Consider the following 18,686-nt stretch of genomic DNA (forward strand, 5'->3'; position numbering starts at 1 on the left):
TTCGGAAAGGTGAAGAAGGAAGCTGTACAACACTGGCATTGTGTGCGCAGCTTGCCAACTGATAGACAACAGTACCTTTGCACTCTCCTGCCTTTTCCAATCACATGAACATTCCATTGGAAGCTGTTTTGGACAACTTTCTCTCTCTTCTTGCAAAACACACTGCACACCTTTCTGCAACCTCAAAAACACGATGGGAGATGTTTTCTGTGCTGGCACAGTTTCTCCCTGCCAGACATAGTGGAAAAGCTTTCTGCTAAGATGTAGACTACAAAAGACGCTAGAGACCAAGGTATGATGCTCTCCGGAGCTAAGCGCCGCTCCCGGGCGTCTTTCGGCAGAAGCCGCACTCAGGAGAGCACTGTGAGCGGCACAATCGTCTTTGCGCGAAGAAGCCGCTTCTTCGCCTCCGCCAGCCGGAGAGAGCGGCAGCTTCGGAAAGGTGAAGAAGGAAGCTGTACAACACTGGCATTGTGTGCGCAGCTTGCCAACTGATAGACAAAAGTACCTTTGCACTCTCCTGCCTTTTCCAATCACATGAACATTCCATTGGAAGCTGTTTTGGACAACTTTCTCTCTCTTCTTGCAAAACACTTGGCAGACCCCTATGCAACCTCAAAAACACGATGGGAGATGTTTTCTGTGCTGGCACAGTTTCTCCCTGCCAGACATAGTGGAAAAGCTTTCTGCTCAGATGTAGACTACAAAAGACGCTAGAGACCAAGGTACGATGCTCTCCGGAGCTAAGCGCCGCTCCCGGGCGTCTTTCGGCAGAAGCCGCGCTCCGGAGAGCACTGTGAGCGGCACAATCGTCTTTGCGCGAAGAAGCCGCTTCTTCGCCTCCGCCAGCCGGAGAGAGCGGCAGCTTCGGAAAGGTGAAGAAGGAAGCTGTACAACACTGGCATTGTGTGCGCAGCTTGCCAACTGATAGACAACAGTACCTTTGCACTCTCCTGCCTTTTCCAATCACATGAACATTCCATTGGAAGCTGTTTTGGACAACTTTCTCTCTCTTCTTGCAAAACACTCTGCACACCTTTCTGCAACCTCAAAAACACGATGGGAGATGTTTTCTGTGCTGGCACAGTTTCTCCCTGCCAGACATAGTGGAAAAGCTTTCTGCTAAGATGTAGACTACAAAAGACGCTAAAGACCAAGGTACGATGCTCTCCGGAGCTAAGCGCCGCTCCCGGGCGTCTTTCGGCAGAAGCCGCGCTCCGGAGAGCACTGTGAGCGGCATAATCGTCTTTGCGCCAAGAAGCCGCTTCTTCGCCTCCGCCAGCCGGAGAGAGCGGCAGCTTCGGAAAGGTGAAGAAGGAAGCTGTACAACACTGGCATTGTGTGCGCAGCTTGCCAACTGATACAAAACAGTATCTTTGCACTCTCCTGCCTTTTCCAATCACATGAACATTCCATTGGAAGCTGTTTTGGACAACTTTCTCTCTCTTCTTGCAAAACACTCTGCACACCTTTCTGCAACCTCAAAAACACGATGGGAGATGTTTTCTGTGCTGGCACAGTTTCTCCCTGCCAGACATAGTGGAAAAGCTTTCTGCTAAGATGTAGACTACAAAAGACGCTAGAGACCAAGGTACGATGCTCTCCGGAGCTAAGCGCCGCTCCCGGGCGTCTTTCGGCAGAAGCCACGCTCCGGAGAGCACTGTGAGCGGCACAATCGTCTTTGCGCGAAGAAGCCGCTTCTTCACCTCCACCGGCCAGAGAGAGCGGCAGCTTCGGAAAGGTGAAGAAGGAAGCTGTACAACACTGGCATTGTGTGCGCAGCTTGCCAACTGATAGACAACAGTACCTTTGCACTCTCCTGCCTTTTCCAATCACATGAACATTCCATTGGAAGCTGTTTTGGACAACTTTCTCTCTCTTCTTGCAAAACACTCTGCACACCTTTCTGCAACCTCAAAAACACGATGGGAGATGTTTTCTGTGCTGGCACAGTTTCTCCCTGCCAGACATAGTGGAAAAGCTTTCTGCTCAGATGTAGACTACAAAAGACGCTAGAGAGCAAGGTACGATGCTCTCCGGAGCTAAGCGCCGCTCCCGGGCGTCTTTCGGCAAAAGCCGCGCTCCGGAGAGCACTGTGAGCGGCACAATCGTCTTTGCGTGAAGAAGCCGCTTCTTCGCCTCTGCCAGCCGGAGAGAGCGGCAGCTTCGGAAAGGTGAAGAAGGAAGCTGTACAACACTGGCATTGTGTGTGCAGCTTGCCAACTGATAGACAACAGTACCTTTGCACTCTCCTGCCTTTTCCAATCACATGAACATTCCATTGGAAGCTGTTTTGGACAACTTTCTCTCTCCTCTTCCAAAACACTCTGCACACCTTTCTGCAACCTCAAAAACACGATGGGAGATGTTTTCTGTGCTGGCACAGTTTCTCCCTGCCAGACATAGTGGAAAAGCTTTCTGCTAAGATGTAGACTACAAAAGACGCTAAAGACCAAGGTACGATGCTCTCCGGAGCTAAGCGCCGCTCCCGGGCGTCTTTCGGCAGAAGCCGCGCTAAGGAGAGCACTGTGAGCGGCATAATCGTCTTTGCGCAAAGAAGCCGCTTCTTCGCCTCCGCCAGCCGGAGAGAGCGGCAGCTTCGGAAAGGTGAAGAAGGAAGCTGTACAACACTGGCATTGTGTGCGCAGCTTGCCAACTGATAGACAACAGTACCTTTGCACTCTCCTGCCTTTTCCAATCACATGAACATTCCATTGGAAGCTGTTTTGGACAACTTTCTCTCTCTTCTTGCAAAACACTCTGCACACCTTTCTGCAACCTCAAAAACACGATGGGAGATGTTTTCTGTGCTGGCACAGTTTCTCCCTGCCAGACATAGTGGAAAAGCTTTCTGCTAAGATGTAGACTACAAAAGACGCTAGAGACCAAGGTACGATGCTCTCCGGAGCTAAGCGCCGCTCCCGGGCGTCTTTCGGCAGAAGCCGTGCTCAGGAGAGCACTGTGAGCGGCACAATCGCCTATGCGCGAAGAAGCCGCTTCTTCACCTCCGCCAGCCAGAGAGAGCGGCAGCTTCGGAAAGGTGAAGAAGGAAGCTGTACAACACTGGCATTGTGTGCGCAGCTTGCCAACTGATAGAAAACAGTACCTTTGCACTCTCCTGCCTTTTCCAATCACATGAACATTCCATTGGAAGCTGTTTTGGACAACTTTCTCTCTCTTCTTGCAAAACACTCTGCACACCTTTCTGCAACCTCAAAAACACGATGGGAGATGTTTTCTGTGCTGGCACAGTTTCTCCCTGCCAGACATAGTGGAAAAGCTTTCTGCTAAGATGTAGACTACAAAAGACGCTAAAGACCAAGGTACGATGCTCTCCGGAGCTAAGCGCCGCTCCCGGGCGTCTTTCGGCAGAAGCCGCGCTCCGGAGAGCACTGTGAGCGGCACAATCGTCTTTGCGTGAAGAAGCCGCTTCTTCGCCTCCGCCAGCCGGAGAGAGCGGCAGCTTCGGAAAGGTGAAGAAGGAAGCTGTACAACACCGGCATTGTGTGCGCAGCTTGCCAACTGATAGACAACAGTACCTTTGCACTCTCCTGCCTTTTCCAATCACATGAACATTCCATTGGAAGCTGTTTTGGACAACTTTCTCTCTCTTCTTGCAAAACACTTGGCAGACCCCTATGCAACCTCAAAAACACGATGGGAGTTGTTTTCTGTGCTGGCACAGTTTCTCCCTGCCAGACATAGTGGAAAAGCTTTCTGCTAAGATGTAGACTACAAAAGACGCTAGAGACCAAGGTACGATGCTCTCCGGAGCTAAGCGCCGCTCCCGGGCGCCTTTCGGCAGAAGCCGCACTCAGGAGAGCACTGTGAGCGGCACAATCGTCTTTGCGCGAAGAAGCCGCTTCTTCGCCTCCGCCAGCCGGAGAGAGCGGCAGCTTCGGAAAGGTGAAGAAGGAAGCTGTACAACACCGGCATTGTGTGCGCAGCTTGCCAACTGATAGACAACAGTACCTTTGCACTCTCCTGCCTTTTCCAATCACATGAACATTCCATTGGAAGCTGTTTTGGACAACTTTCTCTCTCTTCTTGCAAAACACTTGGCAGACCCCTATGCAACCTCAAAAACACGATGGGAGTTGTTTTCTGTGCTGGCACAGTTTCTCCCTGCCAGACATAGTGGAAAAGCTTTCTGCTAAGATGTAGACTACAAAAGACGCTAGAGACCAAGGTACGATGCTCTCCGGAGCTAAGCGCCGCTCCCGGGCGTCTTTCGGCAGAAGCCGTGCTCAGGAGAGCACTGTGAGCGGCACAATCGTCTTTGCGCGAAGAAGCCGCTTCTTCGCCTCCGCCAGCCAGAGAGAGCGGCAGCTTCGGAAAGGTGAAGAAGGAAGCTGTACAACACTGGCATTGTGTGCGCAGCTTGCCAACTGATAGACAACAGTACCTTTGCACTCTCCTGCCTTTTCCAATCACATGAACATTCCATTGGAAGCTGTTTTGGACAACTTTCTCTCTCTTCTTGCAAAACACACTGCACACCTTTCTGCAACCTCAAAAACACGATGGGAGATGTTTTCTGTGCTGGCACAGTTTCTCCCTGCCAGACATAGTGGAAAAGCTTTCTGCTAAGATGTAGACTACAAAAGACGCTAGAGACCAAGGTACGATGCTCTCCGGAGCTAAGCGCCGCTCCCGGGCGTCTTTCGGCAGAAGCCGCACTCAGGAGAGCACTGTGAGCGGCACAATCGTCTTTGCGCGAAGAAGCCGCTTCTTCGCCTCCGCCAGCCGGAGAGAGCGGCAGCTTCGGAAAGGTGAAGAAGGAAGCTGTACAACACTGGCATTGTGTGCGCAGCTTGCCAACTGATAGACAACAGTACCTTTGCACTCTCCTGCCTTTTCCAATCACATGAACATTCCATTGGAAGCTGTTTTGGACAACTTTCTCTCTCTTCTTGCAAAACACTTGGCAGACCCCTATGCAACCTCAAAAACACGATGGGAGATGTTTTCTGTGCTGGCACAGTTTCTCCCTGCCAGACATAGTGGAAAAGCTTTCTGCTCAGATGTAGACTACAAAAGACGCTAGAGACCAAGGTACGATGCTCTCCGGAGCTAAGCGCCGCTCCCGGGCGTCTTTCGGCAGAAGCCGCGCTCCGGAGAGCACTGTGAGCGGCACAATCGTCTTTGCGCGAAGAAGCCGCTTCTTCACCTCCGCCAGCCAGAGAGAGCGGCAGCTTCGGAAAGGTGAAGAAGGAAGCTGTACAACACTGGCATTGTGTGCGCAGCTTGCCAACTGATAGAAAACAGTACCTTTGCACTCTCCTGCCTTTTCCAATCACATGAACATTCCATTGCAATCTGTTTTGGACAACTTTCTCTCTCTTCTTGCAAAACACTCTGCACACCTTTCTGCAACCTCAAAAACACGATGGGAGATGTTTTCTGTGCTGGCACAGTTTCTCCCTGCCAGACATAGTGGAAAAGCTTTCTGCTAAGATGTAGACTACAAAAGACGCTAAAGACCAAGGTACGATGCTCTCCGGAGCTAAGCGCCGCTCCCGGGCGTCTTTCGGCAGAAGCCGCGCTCCGGAGAGCACTGTGAGCGGCACAATCGTCTTTGCGCCAAGAAGCCGCTTCTTCGCCTCCGCCAGCCGGAGAGAGCGGCAGCTTCGGAAAGGTGAAGAAGGAAGCTGTACAACACTGGCATTGTGTGCGCAGCTTGCCAACTGATACAAAACAGTATCTTTGCACTCTCCTGCCTTTTCCAATCACATGAACATTCCATTGGAAGGTGTTTTGGACAACTTTCTCTCTCTTCTTGCAAAACACTCTGCACACCTTTCTGCAACCTCAAAAACACGATGGGAGATGTTTTCTGTGCTGGCACAGTTTCTCCCTGCCAGACATAGTGGAAAAGCTTTCTGCTAAGATGTAGACTACAAAAGACGCTAGAGACCAAGGTACGATGCTCTCCGGAGCTAAGCGCCGCTCCCGGGCGTCTTTCGGCAGAAGCCGCGCTCCGGAGAGCACTGTGAGCGGCACAATCGTCTTTGCGCGAAGAAGCCGCTTCTTCACCTCCACCGGCCAGAGAGAGCGGCAGCTTCGGAAAGGTGAAGAAGGAAGCTGTACAACACTGGCATTGTGTGCGCAGCTTGCCAACTGATAGACAACAGTACCTTTGCACTCTCCTGCCTTTTCCAATCACATGAACATTCCATTGGAAGCTGTTTTGGACAACTTTCTCTCTCTTCTTGCAAAACACTCTGCACACCTTTCTGCAACCTCAAAAACACGATGGGAGATGTTTTCTGTGCTGGCACAGTTTCTCCCTGCCAGACATAGTGGAAAAGCTTTCTGCTAAGATGTAGACTACAAAAGACGCTAGAGACCAAGGTACGATGCTCTCCGGAGCTAAGCGCCGCTCCCGGGCGTCTTTCGGCAGAAGCCGTGCTCAGGAGAGCACTGTGAGCGGCACAATCGTCTTTGCGCGAAGAAGCCGCTTCTTCGCCTCCGCCAGCCAGAGAGAGCGGCAGCTTCGGAAAGGTGAAGAAGGAAGCTGTACAACACTGGCATTGTGTGCGCAGCTTGCCAACTGATAGACAACAGTACCTTTGCACTCTCCTGCCTTTTCCAATCACATGAACATTCCATTGGAAGCTGTTTTGGACAACTTTCTCTCTCTTCTTGCAAAACACACTGCACACCTTTCTGCAACCTCAAAAACACGATGGGAGATGTTTTCTGTGCTGGCACAGTTTCTCCCTGCCAGACATAGTGGAAAAGCTTTCTGCTAAGATGTAGACTACAAAAGACGCTAGAGACCAAGGTACGATGCTCTCCGGAGCTAAGCGCCGCTCCCGGGCGTCTTTCGGCAGAAGCCGCACTCAGGAGAGCACTGTGAGCGGCACAATCGTCTTTGCGCGAAGAAGCCGCTTCTTCGCCTCCGCCAGCCGGAGAGAGCGGCAGCTTCGGAAAGGTGAAGAAGGAAGCTGTACAACACTGGCATTGTGTGCGCAGCTTGCCAACTGATAGACAACAGTACCTTTGCACTCTCCTGCCTTTTCCAATCACATGAACATTCCATTGGAAGCTGTTTTGGACAACTTTCTCTCTCTTCTTGCAAAACACTTGGCAGACCCCTATGCAACCTCAAAAACACGATGGGAGATGTTTTCTGTGCTGGCACAGTTTCTCCCTGCCAGACATAGTGGAAAAGCTTTCTGCTCAGATGTAGACTACAAAAGACGCTAGAGACCAAGGTACGATGCTCTCCGGAGCTAAGCGCCGCTCCCGGGCGTCTTTCGGCAGAAGCCGCGCTCCGGAGAGCACTGTGAGCGGCACAATCGTCTTTGCGCGAAGAAGCCGCTTCTTCACCTCCGCCAGCCAGAGAGAGCGGCAGCTTCGGAAAGGTGAAGAAGGAAGCTGTACAACACTGGCATTGTGTGCGCAGCTTGCCAACTGATAGAAAACAGTACCTTTGCACTCTCCTGCCTTTTCCAATCACATGAACATTCCATTGCAAGCTGTTTTGGACAACTTTCTCTCTCTTCTTGCAAAACACTCTGCACACCTTTCTGCAACCTCAAAAACACGATGGGAGATGTTTTCTGTGCTGGCACAGTTTCTCCCTGCCAGACATAGTGGAAAAGCTTTCTGCTAAGATGTAGACTACAAAAGACGCTAAAGACCAAGGTACGATGCTCTCCGGAGCTAAGCGCCGCTCCCGGGCGTCTTTCGGCAGAAGCCGCGCTCCGGAGAGCACTGTGAGCGGCACAATCGTCTTTGCGCCAAGAAGCCGCTTCTTCGCCTCCGCCAGCCGGAGAGAGCGGCAGCTTCGGAAAGGTGAAGAAGGAAGCTGTACAACACTGGCATTGTGTGCGCAGCTTGCCAACTGATACAAAACAGTATCTTTGCACTCTCCTGCCTTTTCCAATCACATGAACATTCCATTGGAAGCTGTTTTGGACAACTTTCTCTCTCTTCTTGCAAAACACTCTGCACACCTTTCTGCAACCTCAAAAACACGATGGGAGATGTTTTCTGTGCTGGCACAGTTTCTCCCTGCCAGACATAGTGGAAAAGCTTTCTGCTAAGATGTAGACTACAAAAGACGCTAGAGACCAAGGTACGATGCTCTCCGGAGCTAAGCGCCGCTCCCGGGCGTCTTTCGGCAGAAGCCGCGCTCCGGAGAGCACTGTGAGCGGCACAATCGTCTTTGCGCGAAGAAGCCGCTTCTTCACCTCCACCGGCCAGAGAGAGCGGCAGCTTCGGAAAGGTGAAGAAGGAAGCTGTACAACACTGGCATTGTGTGCGCAGCTTGCCAACTGATAGACAACAGTACCTTTGCACTCTCCTGCCTTTTCCAATCACATGAACATTCCATTGGAAGCTGTTTTGGACAACTTTCTCTCTCTTCTTGCAAAACACTCTGCACACCTTTCTGCAACCTCAAAAACACGATGGGAGATGTTTTCTGTGCTGGCACAGTTTCTCCCTGCCAGACATAGTGGAAAAGCTTTCTGCTCAGATGTAGACTACAAAAGACGCTAGAGAGCAAGGTACGATGCTCTCCGGAGCTAAGCGCCGCTCCCGGGCGTCTTTCGGCAAAAGCCGCGCTCCGGAGAGCACTGTGAGCGGCACAATCGTCTTTGCGTGAAGAAGCCGCTTCTTCGCCTCTGCCAGCCGGAGAGAGCGGCAGCTTCGGAAAGGTGAAGAAGGAAGCTGTACAACACTGGCATTGTGTGTGCAGCTTGCCAACTGATAGACAACAGTACCTTTGCACTCTCCTGCCTTTTCCAATCACATGAACATTCCATTGGAAGCTGTTTTGGACAACTTTCTCTCTCCTCTTCCAAAACACTCTGCACACCTTTCTGCAACCTCAAAAACACGATGGGAGATGTTTTCTGTGCTGGCACAGTTTCTCCCTGCCAGACATAGTGGAAAAGCTTTCTGCTAAGATGTAGACTACAAAAGACGCTAAAGACCAAGGTACGATGCTCTCCGGAGCTAAGCGCCGCTCCCGGGCGTCTTTCGGCAGAAGCCGCGCTAAGGAGAGCACTGTGAGCGGCATAATCGTCTTTGCGCAAAGAAGCCGCTTCTTCGCCTCCGCCAGCCGGAGAGAGCGGCAGCTTCGGAAAGGTGAAGAAGGAAGCTGTACAACACTGGCATTGTGTGCGCAGCTTGCCAACTGATAGAAAACAGTACCTTTGCACTCTCCTGCCTTTTCCAATCACATGAACATTCCATTGGAAGCTGTTTTGGACAACTTTCTCTCTCTTCTTGCAAAACACTCTGCACACCTTTCTGCAACCTCAAAAACACGATGGGAGATGTTTTCTGTGCTGGCACAGTTTCTCCCTGCCAGACATAGTGGAAAAGCTTTCTGCTAAGATGTAGACTACAAAAGACGCTAGAGACCAAGGTACGATGCTCTCCGGAGCTAAGCGCCGCTCCCGGGCGTCTTTCGGCAGAAGCCGTGCTCAGGAGAGCACTGTGAGCGGCACAATCGCCTATGCGCGAAGAAGCCGCTTCTTCACCTCCGCCAGCCAGAGAGAGCGGCAGCTTCGGAAAGGTGAATAAGGAAGCTGTACAACACTGGCATTGTGTGCGCAGCTTGCCAACTGATAGAAAACAGTACCTTTGCACTCTCCTGCCTTTTCCAATCACATGAACATTCCATTGGAAGCTGTTTTGGACAACTTTCTCTCTCTTCTTGCAAAACACTCTGCACACCTTTCTGCAACCTCAAAAACACGATGGGAGATGTTTTCTGTGCTGGCACAGTTTCTCCCTGCCAGACATAGTGGAAAAGCTTTCTGCTAAGATGTAGACTACAAAAGACGCTAAAGACCAAGGTACGATGCTCTCCGGAGCTAAGCGCCGCTCCCGGGCGTCTTTCGGCAGAAGCCGCGCTCCGGAGAGCACTGTGAGCGGCACAATCGTCTTTGCGTGAAGAAGCCGCTTCTTCGCCTCCGCCAGCCGGAGAGAGCGGCAGCTTCGGAAAGGTGAAGAAGGAAGCTGTACAACACTGGCATTGTGTGCGCAGCTTGCCAACTGATAGACAACAGTACCTTTGCACTCTCCTGCCTTTTCCAATCACATGAACATTCCATTGGAAGCTGTTTTGGACAACTTTCTCTCTCTTCTTGCAAAACACTTGGCAGACCCCTATGCAACCTCAAAAACACGATGGGAGATGTTTTCTGTGCTGGCACAGTTTCTCCCTGCCAGACATAGTGGAAAAGCTTTCTGCTAAGATGTAGACTACAAAAGACGCTAGAGAGCAAGGCACGATGCTCTCCGGAGCTAAGCGCCGCTCTCAGGCGTCTTTCGGCAAAAGCCGCGCTCCGGAGAGCACTGTGCGCGGCACAATCGTCTTTGCGCGAAGAAGCTGCTTCTTCGCCTCCGCCAGCCGGAGAGAGCGGCAGCTTCGGAAAGGTGAAGAAGGAAGCTGTACAACACTGGCATTGTGTGCGCAGCTTGCCAACTGATAGACAACAGTACCTTTGCACTCTCCTGCCTTTTCCAATCACATGAACATTCCATTGGAAGCTGTTTTGGACAACTTTCTCTCTCTTCTTGCAAAACACTCTGCACACCTTTCTGCAACCTCAAAAACACGATGGGAGATGTTTTCTGTGCTGGCACAGTTTCTCCCTGCCAGACATAGTGGAAAAGCTTTCTGCTAAGATGTAGACTACAAAAGACGCTAAAGACCAAGGTACGATGCTCTCCGGAGCTAAGCGCCGCTCCCGGGCGTCTTTCGGCAGAAGCCGCGCTCCGGAGAGCACTGTGAGCGGCACAATCGTCTTTGCGCGAAGAAGCCGCTTCTTCGCCTCCGCCAGCCGGAGAGAGCGGCAGCTTCGGAAAGGTGAAAAAGGAAGCTGTACAACACTGGCATTGTGTGCGCAGCTTGCCAACTGATAGAAAACAGTACCTTTGCACTCTCCTGCCTTTTCCAATCACATGAACATTCCATTGGAAGCTGTTTTGGACAACTTTCCTTTCTTCCTGCCAAATACTTGGCAGACCACTATGCAACCTCAAAAACACGATGGGAGATGTTTTCTGTGCTGGCACAGTTTCTCCCTGCCAGACATAGTGGAAAAGCTTTCTGCTAAGATGTAGACTACAAAAGACGCTAAAGACCAAGGTACGATCCTCTCCGGAGCTAAGCGCCGCTCCCGGGCGTCTTTCGGCAGAAGCCGCGCTCCGGAGAGCACTGTGAGCGGCACAATCGTCTTTGCGCGAAGAAGCCGCTTCTTCACATCCGCCAGCCAGAGAGAGCGGCAGCTTCGGAAAGGTGAAGAAGGAAGCTGTACAACACTGGCATTGTGTGCGCAGCTTGCCAACTGATAGACAACAGTACCTTTGCACTCTCCTGCCTTTTCCAATCACATGAACATTCCATTGGAAGCTGTTTTGGACAACTTTCTCTCTATTCTTGCAAAACACTCTGCACACCTTTCTGCAACCTCAAAAACACGATGGGAGATGTTTTCTGTGCTGGCACAGTTTCTCCCTGCCAGACATAGTGGAAAAGCTTTCTGCTAAGATGTAGACTACAAAAGACGCTAAAGACCAAGGTACGATGCGCTCCGGAGCTAAGCGCCGCTCCCGGGCGTCTTTCGGCAGAAGCCGCGCTCCGGAGAGCACTGTGAGCGGCACAATCGTCTTTGCGCGAAGAAGCCGCTTCTTCACCTCCGCCAGCCAGAGAGAGCGGCAGCTTCGGAAAGGTGAAGAAGGAAGCTGTACAACACTGGCATTGTGTGCGCAGCTTGCCAACTGATAGACAACAGTACCTTTGCACTCTCCTGCCTTTTCCAATCACATGAACATTCCATTGCAAGCTGTTTTGGAAAACTTTCCTTTTCTTACTTCCAAACACTTGGCAGACCCCTATGCAACCTCAAAACACGATGGGAGATGTTTTCTGTGCTGGCACAGTTTCTCCCTGCCAGACATAGTGGAAAAGCTTTCTGCTAAGATGTAGACTACAAAAGACGCTAAAGACCAAGGTACGATGCTCTCCGGAGCTAAGCGCCGCTCCCGGGCGTCTTTCGGCAGAAGCCGCGCTCCGGAGAGCACTGTGAGCGGCACAATCGTCTTTGCGCCAAGAAGCCGCTTCTTCGCTTCCGCCAGCCGGAGAGAGCGGCAGCTTCGGAAAGGTGAAGAAGGAAGCTGTACAACACTGGCATTGTGTGCGCAGCTTGCCAACTGATACAAAAGAGTACCTTTGCACTCTCCTGCCTTTTCCAATCACATGAACATTCCATTGGAAGCTGTTTTGGACAACTTTCTCTCTCTTCTTGCAAAACACTCTGCACACCTTTCTGCAACCTCAAAAACACGATGGGAGATGTTTTCTGTGCTGGCACAGTTTCTCCCTGCCAGACATAGTGGAAAAGCTTTCTGCTAAGATGTAGACTACAAAAGACGCTAAAGACCAAGGTACGATGCTCTCCGGAGCTAAGCGCCGCTCCCGGGCGTCTTTCGGCAGAAGCCGCGCTCCGGAGAGCACTGTGAGCGGCACAATCGTCTTTGCGCGAAGAAGCCGCTTCTTCGCCTCCGCCAGCCAGAGAGAGCGGCAGCTTCGGAAAGGTGAAGAAGGAAGCTGTACAACACTGGCATTGTGTGCGCAGCTTGCCAACTGATAGACAACAGTACCTTTGCACTCTCCTGCCTTTTCCAATCACATGAACATTCCATTGGAAGCTGTTTTGGACAACTTTCTCTCTCTTCTTGCAAAACACTCTGCACACCTTTCTGCAACCTCAAAAACACGATGGGAGATGTTTTCTGTGCTGGCACAGTTTCTCCCTGCCAGACATAGTGGAAAAGCTTTCTGCTCAGATGTAGACTACAAAAGACGCTAAAGACCAAGGTATGATGCTCTCCGGAGCTAAGCGCCGCTCCCGGGCGTCTTTCGGCAGAAGCCGCGCTCCGGAGAGCACTGGGAGCGGCACAATCGTCTTTGCGCGAAGAAGCCGCTTCTTCGCCTCCGCCAGCCGGAGAGAGCGGCAGCTTCGGAAAGGTGAAAAAGGAAGCTGTACAACACTGGCATTGTGTGCGCAGCTTGCCAATTGATACAAAACAGTACCTTTGCACTCTCCTGCCTTTTCCAATCACATGAACATTCCATTGGAAGCTGTTTTGGACAACTTTCTCTCTCTTCTTGCAAAACACTCTGCACACCTTTCTGCAACCTCAAAAACACGATGGGAGATGTTTTCTGTGCTGGCACAGTTTCTCCCTGCCAGACATAGTGGAAAAGCTTTCTGCTAAGATGTAGACTACAAAAGACGCTAGAGACCAAGGTACGATGCTCTCCGGAGCTAAGCGCCGCTCCCGGGCGTCTTTCGGCAGAAGCCGCGCTCCGGAGAGCACTGTGAGCGGCACAATCGTCTTTGCGCGAAGAAGCCGCTTCTTCACCTCCGCCAGCCAGAGAGAGCGGCAGCTTCGGAAAGGTGAAGAAGGAAGCTGTACAACACTGGCATTGTGTGCGCAGCTTGCCAACTGATAGACAACAGTACCTTTGCACTCTCCTGCCTTTTCCAATCACATGAACATTCCATTGGAAGCTGTTTTGGACAACTTTCTCTCTCTTCTTGCAAAACACTTGGCAGACCCCTATGCAACCTCAAAAACACGATGGGAGATGTTTTCTGTGCTGGCACAGTTTCTCCCTGCCAGACATAGTGGAAAAGCTTTCTGCTAAGATGTAGACTACAAAAGACGCTAGAGACCAAGGTACGATGCTCTCCGGAGCTAAGCGCCGCTCCCAGGCGTCTTTCGGCAAAAGCCACGCTCCGGAGAGCACTGTGAGCGGCACAATCGTCTTTGCGCGAAGAAGCTGCTTCTTCGCCTCCGCCAGCCGGAGAGAGCGGCAGCTTCGGAAAGGTGAAGAAGGAAGCTGTATAACACTGGCATTGTGTGCGCAGCTTGCCAACTGATAGACAACAGTACCTTTGCACTCTCCTGCCTTTTCCAATCACATGAACATTCCATTGGAAGCTGTTTTGGACAACTTTCTCTCTCTTCTTGCAAAACACTCTGCACACCTTTCTGCAACCTCAAAAACACGATGGGAGATGTTTTCTGTGCTGGCACAGTTTCTCCCTGCCAGACATAGTGGAAAAGCTTTCTGCTAAGATGTAGACTACAAAAGACGCTAGAGACCAAGGTACGATGCTCTCCGGAGCTAAGCGCCGCTCCCGGGCGTCTTTCGGCAGAAGCCGTGCTCAGGAGAGCACTGTGAGCGGCACAATCGTCTTTGCGCGAAGAAGCCGCTTCTTCGCCTCCGCCAGCCAGAGAGAGCGGCAGCTTCGGAAAGGTGAAGAAGGAAGCTGTACAACACTGGCATTGTGTGCTCAGCTTGCCAACTGATAGAAAACAGTACCTTTGCACTCTCCTGCCTTTTCCAATCACATGAACATTCCATTGGAAGCTGTTTTGGACAACTTTCTCTCTCTTCTTGCAAAACACTCTGCACACCTTTCTGCAACCTCAAAAACACGATGGGAGATGTTTTCTGTGCTGGCACAGTTTCTCCCTGCCAGACATAGTGGAAAAGCTTTCTGCTCAGATGTAGACTACAAAAGACGCTAAAGACCAAGGTATGATGCACTCCGGAGCTAAGCGCCGCTCCCGGGCGTCTTTCGGCAGAAGCCGCGCTCCGGAGAGCACTGTGAGCGGCACAATCGTCTTTGCGCGAAGAAGCCGCTTCTTCGCCTCCGCCAGCCGGAGAGAGCGGCAGCTTCGGAAAGGTGAAGAAGGAAGCTGTACAACACTGGCATTGTGTGCGCAGCTTGCCAACTGATAGACAACAGTACCTTTGCACTCTCCTGCCTTTTCCAATCACATGAACATTCCATTGGAAGCTGTTTTGGACAACTTTCTCTCTCTTCTTGCAAAACACTCTGCACACCTTTCTGCAACCTCAAAAACACGATGGGAGATGTTTTCTGTGCTGGCACAGTTTCTCCCTGCCAGACATAGTGGAAAAGCTTTCTGCTAAGATGTAGACTACAAAAGACGCTAAAGACCAAGGTACGATGCTCTCCGGAGCTAAGCGCCGCTCCCGGGCGTCTTTCGGCAGAAGCCGCGCTCCGGAGAGCACTGTGAGCGGCACAATCGTCTTTGCGCGAAGAAGCCGCTTCTTCGCCTCCGCCAGCCGGAGAGAGCGGCAGCTTCGGAAAGGTGAAGAAGGAAGCTGTACAACACTGGCATTGTGTGCGCAGCTTGCCAACTGATACAAAACAGTACCTTTGCACTCTCCTGCCTTTTCCAATCACATGAACATTCCATTGGAAGCTGTTTTGGACAACTTTCTCTCTCTTCTTGCAAAACACTCTGCACACCTTTCTGCAACCTCAAAAACACGATGGGAGATGTTTTCTGTGCTGGCACAGTTTCTCCCTGCCAGACATAGTGGAAAAGCTTTCTGCTAAGATGTAGACTACAAAAGACGCTAGAGACCAAGGTACGATGCTCTCCGGAGCTAAGCGCCGCTCCCGGGCGTCTTTCGGCAGAAGCCGTGCGCAGGAGAGCACTGTGAGCGGCACAATCGTCTTTGCGCGAAGAAGCCGCTTCTTCGCCTCCGCCAGCCAGAGAGAGCGGCAGCTTCGGAAAGGTGAAGAAGGAAGCTGTACAACACTGGCATTGTGTGCGCAGCTTGCCAACTGATAGACAACAGTACCTTTGCACTCTCCTGCCTTTTCCAATCACATGAACATTCCATTGGAAGCTGTTTTGGACAACTTTCTCTCTCTTCTTGCAAAACACTCTGCACACCTTTCTGCAACCTCAAAAACACGATGGGAGATGTTTTCTGTGCTGGCACAGTTTCTCCCTGCCAGACATAGTGGAAAAGCTTTCTGCTCAGATGTAGACTACAAAAGACGCTAAAGACCAAGGTATGATGCTCTCCGGAGTTAAGCGCCGCTCCCGGGCGTCTTTCGGCAGAAGCCGCGCTCAGGAGAGCACTGGGAGCGGCACAATCGTCTTTGCGTGAAGAAGCCGCTTCTTCGCCTCCGCCAGCCGGAGAGAGCGGCAGCTTCGGAAAGGTGAAGAAGGAAGCTGTACAACACTGGCATTGTGTGCGCAGCTTGCCAACTGATACAAAAGAGTACCTTTGCACTCTCCTGCCTTTTCCAATCACATGAACATTCCATTGGAAGCTGTTTTGGACAACTTTCTCTCTCTTCTTGCAAAACACTCTGCACACCTTTCTGCAACCTCAAAAACACGATGGGAGATGTTTTCTGTGCTGGCACAGTTTCTCCCTGCCAGACATAGTGGAAAAGCTTTCTGCTAAGATGTAGACTACAAAAGACGCTAGAGACCAAGGTACGATGCTCTCCGGAGCTAAGCGCCGCTCCCGGGCGTCTTTCGGCAGAAGCCGCGCTCCGGAGAGCACTGTGAGCGGCACAATCGTCTTTGCGCGAAGAAGCCGCTTCTTCACCTCCGCCAGCCAGAGAGAGCGGCAGCTTCGGAAAGGTGAAGAAGGAAGCTGTACAACACTGGCATTGTGTGCGCAGCTTGCCAACTGATAGACAACAGTACCTTTGCACTCTCCTGCCTTTTCCAATCACATGAACATTCCATTGGAAGCTGTTTTGGACAACTTTCTCTCTCTTCTTGCAAAACTCTTGGCAGACCCCTATGCAACCTCAAAAACACGATGGGAGATGTTTTCTGTGCTGGCACAGTTTCTCCCTGCCAGACATAGTGGAAAAGCTTTCTGCTCAGATGTAGACTACAAAAGACGCTAGAGACCAAGTTACGATGCTCTCCGGAGCTAAGCGCCGCTCCCGGGCGTCTTTCGGCAAAAGCCGCGCTCCGGAGAGCACTGTGAGCGGCACAATCGTCTTTGCGCGAAGAAGCTGCTTCTTCGCCTCCGCCAGCCGGAGAGAGCGGCAGCTTCGGAAAGGTGAAGAAGGAAGCTGTACAACACTGGCATTGTGTGCGCAGCTTGCCAACTGATAGACAACAGTACCTTTGCACTCTCCTGCCTTTTCCAATCACATGAACATTCCATTGGAAGCTGTTTTGGACAACTTTCTCTCTCTTCTTGCAGAACACTTAGCACACCTTTCTGCAACCTCAAAAACATGATGGGAGATGTTTTCTGTGCTGGCACAGTTTCTCCCTGCCAGACATAGTGGAAAAGCTTTCTGCTAAGATGTAGACTACAAAAGACGCTAAAGACCAAGGTACGATGCTCTCCGGAGCTAAGCGCCGCTCCCGGGCGTCTTTCGGCAGAAGCCGCGCTCCGGAGAGCACTGTGAGCGGCACAATCGTCTTTGCGCGAAGAAGCCGCTTCTTCACCTCCGCCAGCCGGAGAGAGCGGCAGCTTCGGAAAGGTGAAGAAGGAAGCTGTACAACACTGGCATTGTGTGCGCAGCTTGCCAACTGATAGACAACAGTACCTTTGCACTCTCCTGCCTTTTCCAATCACATGAACATTCCATTGGAAGCTGTTTTGGACAACTTTCTCTCTCTTCTTGCAAAACACTTGGCAGACCCCTATGCAACCTCAAAAACACGATGGGAGATGTTTTCTGTGCTGGCACAGTTTCTCCCTGCCAGACATAGTGGAAAAGCTTTCTGCTAAGATGTAGACTACAAAAGACGCTAGAGAGCAAGGCACGATGCTCTCCGGAGCTAAGCGCCGCTCCCGGGCGTCTTTCGGCAGAAGCCGCGCTCCGGAGAGCACTGTGAGCGGCACAATCGTCTTTGCGCGAAGAAGCCGCTTCTTCGCCTCCGCCAGCCGGAGAGAGCGGCAGCTTCGGAAAGGTGAAGAAGGAAGCTGTACAACACTGGCATTGTGTGCGCAGCTTGCCAACTGATAGACAACAGTACCTTTGCACTCTCCTGCCTTTTCCAATCACATGAACATTCCATTGGAAGCTGTTTTGGACAACTTTCTCTCTCTTCTTGCAAAACACTCTGCACACCTTTCTGCAACCTCAAAAACACGATGGGAGATGTTTTCTGTGCTGGCACAGTTTCTCCCTGCCAGACATAGTGGAAAAGCTTTCTGCTAAGATGTAGACTACAAAAGACGCTAGAGACCAAGGTACGATGCTCTCCGGAGCTAAGCGCCGCTCCCGGGCGTCTTTCGGCAGAAGCCGCGCTCCGGAGAGCACTGTGAGCGGCACAATCGTCTTTGCGCGAAGAAGCCGCTTCTTCACCTCCGCCAGCCAGAGAGAGCGGCAGCTTCGGAAAGGTGAAGAAGGAAGCTGTACAACACTGGCATTGTGTACGCAGCTTGCCAACTGATAGAAAACAGTACCTTTGCACTCTCCTGCCTTTTCCAATCACATGAACATTCCATTGGAAGCTGTTTTGGACAACTTTCTCTCTCTTCTTGCAAAACACTCTGCACACCTTTCTGCAACCTCAAAAACACGATGGGAGATGTTTTCTGTGCTGGCACAGTTTCTCCCTGCCAGACATAGTGGAAAAGCTTTCTGCTCAGATGTAGACTACAAAAGACGCTAGAGACCAAGGTACGATGCTCTCCGGAGCTAAGCGCCGCTCCCGGGCGTCTTTCGGCAAAAGCCGCGCTCCGGAGAGCACTGTGAGCGGCACAATCGTCTTTGCGCGAAGAAGCCGCTTCTTCGCCTCCGCCAGCCGGAGAGAGCGGCAGCTTCGGAAAGGTGAAGAAGGAAGCTGTACAACACTGGCATTGTGTGCGCAGCTTGCCAACTGATAGACAA

The sequence above is a fragment of the Ammospiza nelsoni genome, chromosome Z (assembly GCF_027579445.1).
Source record: "Ammospiza nelsoni isolate bAmmNel1 chromosome Z, bAmmNel1.pri, whole genome shotgun sequence".
NCBI lineage: Eukaryota > Metazoa > Chordata > Aves > Passeriformes > Passerellidae > Ammospiza > Ammospiza nelsoni.